Raw genomic sequence first — 6,000 nt, 5'->3', positions numbered from 1 at the left:
CTTGGAGCGCGATGCAATGAGAAGGGAGCTTCTGCCCGCCGAGGGTGAGTAAGTTCAGTGGGCAGCCGCCTGCTGTATAGCCCTGGCCAGCTGCAACCTTGAGGCGCTTGGCTGCCTTCTGTCGGTCCCTTTCTGGCTCTTGCTCCTTCACTCTTCCAGAGACAGTAGTTTGATTCGGAACAGATCCATTCCCCTCACGCCCACCCCCTCGGCGAGGCATTGCGGTTCCAGCGGATTCCTTCCTGGTGGGTGTTTTTTTTGGTCGTTGTTTTTGATCTGGCAGCCCCTTTGCTCTCTGCGGTGGTTGCTGCCCTGTGCCGGCCTCTACCTTTGCCAAGGTTCTGGATGGCACCTCCAGCCACAGCTTTGCCTGTAGGTTGGCCATGGCTACCTCTGGCCCCCCTCTTTCTTCAGACCTTTCCATTCCCGGTGGCCAGTTTCATGTAACACCACACAAGAAACAGTTTAGCAGACCCCCCCTCCCCTCAAAGAAGAAGCTGATGCTGATTGATTTCTATTGGTGGGGGTGAATGGTTTTTCTCTGGCCCCTCCTCCAGTTGAAGTGTGCATATGTGGTTGGGAGGAGGGATCAAACTATTAATCTTCGGTGATGGAGTGGAGAAGTGGACAGGAGGTAACAATTCCTTTCTGCAAGTCGCTCTTCTGTCTAGATGCTTTTCATTCAATGGTTTGGAATTGGTATTACTATTGATTTTTTCCGTAAGATTTGTGGAGGGGTCCTCCTTTCCCCATTTTGTGATTCGAAATTCTCCAAATTGTGAATCTTTTAATACTTAGGATGACCTCCATAGGGCCAGATTTCACTCACCAAAGTGCTTAGTGCAACGCGTGAGGTGGGCCTCTCCAAAGGAGAGGTCGCTGGGGCCCAAATGCTCCCAATCAGTTTTTATGCTGGTGTTGATGTGTTGATGGAGGCTGCTACAGTCTCCTCTGCTGGTAGCAGTATTGATTTGTGGTGCTAGGCTAATGGGACATCCTGTATTTCTCTGCTTAGATGTGGCTGTTTTGGCTGTTATCATCATTAAGGTGAATCTTCTGCTGTGCTAACAGGCCTCTGTAGACTTGATCTCTGCTAGATGTGATTTGGAAGTGAGACTCAATGCCGTCCTTGGTCTTGTCTTTGCTACTGAGTGTTTCCAAGGGTTTTTAGCAAAAAAACACACACACCCCCACGTAAGGAAGCTCAGAGGAGAGAGTTTAAGAAACTCTTGCATTTCAACCCTTCTGTGGAATGTGAGTCCTGGAGATGGGGGGGAGGAAGAGACAGAGTTCAGCCATTTAAGAAATGCAGATGAGTCTGTTGTGTATGTGTGTGTGTGTGTGTTTTTAAGGTAGATATTTAGGGACCACAGATTTATTGTAGTAACATCAAAAGGCTGTCCACAGAAGCGAGATCCTTTGCCCACTGTTTACATTGAATCAGCACCAAAGCAATGTGTTGTTTTAGGCCACAGGTTGGATAAAGGCTAACTTGCTGAGCTGTATAAGAGTGCTGAATTATATTGTATGGAACCTGGAATTAATCTCCTACATGGCTTAGCTTGTAGGAGCAAAGCCTATGATAAAAGGAATGCAAGTTTCTGGTGTTCCTATGTTATCATGGTCACAATCAGAACACCGAAAAGAACCTAAAGATGGGATGGAAACAGCCTTGGTCACCATGACTGATGACCTCCACTGGGAGAGTGATGGGTGGGAGTATGTTCCTGTTGATTCTCATGGGCCTCTCAATGGTGTTCAATACCATCAGACATGTTATCCTTTTGGGGAGGCTGGCTGGGTTGGGAGTCGGGGACACCATGCTTTGGTGATTCCACTCTTACTTGACTGATTCCAGAAGGGGGTGCAGGGTGACTGCTGCTCAGCCCCATGGCCTTTTCCATCTTGTCCCCCATGTTGTTTCACATCTACATGAAGTCAGTAGGACACATCATCAAAAGATCTGGAGTGAGGTGTCACCAATCTCTTGATGACATCAAGCTCTGTTTCTCTTTTAACATCTGAATCAGGTGGGTCTGTGGAGGTCCTTAACAAGTGCCTGGAGATGGTATAGAGTTGGATGGGGGCCAATTAAGTGAACCTTAATCCAGACAAGACTGAGGTGCTGTTGGTCAGGGACAAAGTTATCCAAGCCCTGAAGAGTCACCCTGTCCTGGAAGGGGGTTGCACTCCCTCTGAGGGAGCAGGTTCATTGCTACTGGATGTGGGCCTATGGATGGATGCTCAGGTCTCCTCCATTGCACCTTGTACCTTTTATCTGCTCTGGATGATACGCCAGCCATTCCTCGAAAAGTGTGATCTGGCCATGGTGATCCAAGCTCTGATTACATCCAGGTTAGGTTACTGTAATTCCCTGTAGATGAGTCTGCCTTTGAAAAAGGGAATGAAACTTCAGCCGGCTCAAAGTGTGGCAGTCAGGGTATTGCCAGGGATGGGATATAGGTATCGTATCATGCAAGTACTGAGAGGTCAGAACTGCCGGTTTGTTTCCAGGCACAATTCAAAGTGCTGGTTCTTACCTTTGCCAGAAATTGCTTGGGGACAGAGTACCTGAAGGACCATCACCTTCCATACTATTCAACCCACCAGTTAGATTGGCCTCTCAAGCCCTGCTTTCTGTGCCCCTGCCTGGAAAGGTGAAGTGGGTGGTGGTGACTAGAGACAGGGCATTTTCTGTGGTGGCACCTTACTTGTGGAATGTCCTTCCTAGTGTCTATGTTATTCTTCTTTAGGGTCTAGGCAAAAACAATTCTGTTTACCCAAGTTTTTAATTAAGGGGTTGATGTTTTACCTCCATGCTAATAGTGTGTTCCCTGGGGGGCCTCCTTATAAATTCCGTAAATAAATGAAGAAATAAGATAAACCTTATTTCAGGATGGATCCTTGGTGTACTGTAGACTCCAATCCACTGTGTGCCAATGACAGAGAGCAGAACAAGCAAGGTTAACCACAAAAGATTCCTTGAAGCAACCAACCTTCCCTTTCTGCAAGATCTTACCGGAGGGCGACCTTTTGGATTGCAATGACCCAGAGGTAAAAGATGTATATCTCATTCTTGCATTCTTTTTTGTATGTCTTTTCTAGGGAGATTATTATCTCCTATGTAAACAAACCTTCTCTGTTCTGCATCAGACCACTGCTCGATGTTGTAGCCAAACCCTAAGTGGCAGGAGTTTTCAGGGCTACCTGGAGAAGTCTTCAGCCTGGGACTTTCTGTATTGCACAACATGTGGCATACCACTAAGCAGTGCCCTTACCCAAAATTTGTAGAGCAAACTACAGTTCTGTCCCTCCTCAGGTTCCTTTTCCTCTAAAGGGAACAACTCACATTCTTTTAAGCTTTACCTATACAATAGGGTCTTCATGCCAGCCACTCTTTATTTTCACTTTATGTTTATTTGAGTCCATACTTCTTGAATGTACACACAAGCAGACCTGCACACAGTGTCCCCAAAGATGCTGTGTGCAGTGGTATTAAATTCTTTAGCACTGCCAAGAATGTCCTGTCTGATGCATCCAGGAATTGTAATTTATCTGCTGCGAAGGTTCATCATGTCCCTTTTTGTGATTGATCAGGATCCCCAGACACCTTTCTCCTTACATCCTTTCTGTTTATGAGTGAATCTTCCCCTCTCTCTCCCTTTCTCTCGGCATTTAAAACAGTTAGATATTATTTTACTCTCTAAGGTCATCACTTTCGTCCTGCATAGCATACAACCCTTCTCCGTCTGATTTGTTATATTTCATTCACGCATTGAGGACACTAATGAAGCTAAATAATAAAGGATTCCTGAGAAACTTGTGAATCCTGTTTTCTCTACACCAAATTCGCATGTGGATGGGCTTGGAAGGTTGTAAATCTGTTTAGGATTGCACTATTAAAGTGCTTTTCTTTCCTTATCTCACTGATTGCTTGTAAGCAAACACTTATTTCCAAACAGATTCTTAGCCATGCAGAAAGGTTGATTTACAATTCCCTTCCAGCCTTTCTATGCTTTGCAATACATGTATCCTAGGTTAAAAGTCTGCCTTTCTGAATGCAAGAATTGTCATGCGCATCAGCAAATGGCCCATTTTAACTTGCTGCTCTGTTGTAATGCTTCGGGGAATTTCACTGCCATCTTACCTTCTTGTTAATCTCTGACAGCTGGCACGTAGAGGTATGCTGCCTGTGAAAAAGAAGCTTGTGCTGTTAGCTGCTCAGTAGCCACTGAATCCATGTGCTCACTGTTTGAAGTCCTTTACCTGGCTGGCCCAGGCTGGTCCAGTCTTGTCAGACCTGGGAAGCTAAGCAGGGTCAGCCCTGGTTAGCACTTGGATGGGAGACCACCAGGGAAGTCGAGGGTTGCTAAGAGTAGTTGGCAGACAATAGCAAACCACCTTTGTTTGCCTCTTGCCTTGAAAACTCTGTGGGGTCACCATAAGTCAACTGTATCTCAACAGCACTTTCCACTAGTCTAGTTGCAATGTGACAGTGAGTTCCATAGGCTTTCTACAAAGAAGTAGTCCCATAAGTCCTGTAATTGTGGATCGCTCTATTCTGAGACCCCACAAGAAAAAACGATGCTTATAAACTTCATTTATGCCCCATTTATCTCGTTTCCATGCCTTCTTCCCTTTCACCTGTTTCTAATCATATGTTTGGCAGTTAATGGTTAACGCAGGGATATTTGCAGAGAAGATTCGCCATGTGAATTCACCATGTTAGGGTTGCCAACTCCGGCCTAGGAAGTTCCTGAAGATTTGGTGAAGGGCAGAGAAGGTCAAAGAAGACGGGGACGGCAAAGGATGAGATGGTTAGACAGTGTCATAGATGCAACGAACATGAAATTGAGCAAACTTCAGAGGACAGCGGAAGACAGGAGGGCCTGGCGGGATCTGGTCCATGGGGTCGCGAAGAGTCGGACTCGACTGTGCGACTGAACAACAACAACAGTTTGCAGTGGGGAGGTCCCTCAATATAGTGTATAATAATGCCGTAGAGTCCACCCTCCAAATGAACCATTCCCTCCAGGGGAACTGAACTCTGTAGTCTGGAGATCAGTTGTAACTCCAAGAGATCTGCAAGTCCCACCTGGAGGCTGGCAAACCTAGTGTGGGTGCCTGTAGCTCAGTCTTCCACTGCGACGTTCCTGCCACCTCCCCAGGCCACTGATGAGGTTTACTTCTGATCTTGGAGTTCCACTAAAGGAAAACCAGGGCCAACCTGGTGAGGACGGAGGGGCTGCGGAGAGGAGATGTGACAGCTATAAAGGCGGTGAAGCAGTCCCTCTCGTCTGCCAATTCTCCTCTGTGGGTGCCCTTCTCTGAGTCTTTGCCCTTCTCCATGTCTTTGCATTAGTTGCACAATAGACAGAGGTCTGGGAACTGGATATTTGTCATATAGTCTGTAGCTCCTCCTTAAGAGAAGAAATGGGTGGCACTCCTCCCCTTGACTCCGAAGGAGCAGTGTTTTGTTTTCTTATTGCCATAGAAAACACAGTGTTCACCTGTCATCATTAGACGCTAAAGATGGTTATTAAGCCTAAATTGCCTGTTCGCAGCCAGCAACATGTTTCTGGATGATGTTTTGTGTGCGGGAGACTTGGATACAGAGGCATATTCCCCCCCCCTTCTTTCTGCAGCATGTAGCTCTGTTCCCCTTGATGTAGTGCTATAAAAGGGCACCAACATGTGAAAAGGAATTGAATTACTAAGTGTGTGGGTGGAAGAAAGAACAGCTGCATGTAAGCCCCTGTTACAGGACCTGGATTCGGGTTTGGTGGTGTTCAGCCTTCCTGCCAAAGGCAAGCAGAGTTGCACGGAAGCTTTCCTTTGGGTGCATCAAACAGTCAGTTTCCTGGGAACTTAATTGTGTTTCAGAAGTGCCTGCTTGGCTGATAAATTGACAGTCTACTTTTTCCTCTGGCACCTTTACCTTTTGTTGCAGCACTGCATTAAGGATTCCCAATTTACTTTTTTTTGTAAATTACCTTTCAC

At 46.3% G+C, this 6,000-nt stretch overlaps 1 protein-coding gene across 1 annotated transcript in view; it reads left to right on the top strand.

Moving 5' to 3' along the window:
- LNX2 (ligand of numb-protein X 2) overlaps positions 1–6,000 on the top strand; it is a 101,083-nt gene continuing 95,083 nt past the window's right edge. The window contains exon 1 of the mRNA XM_015421669.1: positions 1–44. The gene's annotated coding sequence lies outside the window, so the exon portion shown is untranslated. The remainder of the gene's footprint in view (positions 45–6,000) is intronic.

Source organism: Gekko japonicus, unplaced genomic scaffold (assembly GCF_001447785.1).
Source record: "Gekko japonicus isolate JY-2015 unplaced genomic scaffold, Gekko_japonicus_V1.1 scaffold2404, whole genome shotgun sequence".
Classification (NCBI taxonomy): Eukaryota; Metazoa; Chordata; class Lepidosauria; order Squamata; family Gekkonidae; genus Gekko; species Gekko japonicus.
Note: the sequence above shows the minus strand (reverse complement) of the source record. Positions and strands in the feature narration are given on the sequence as shown.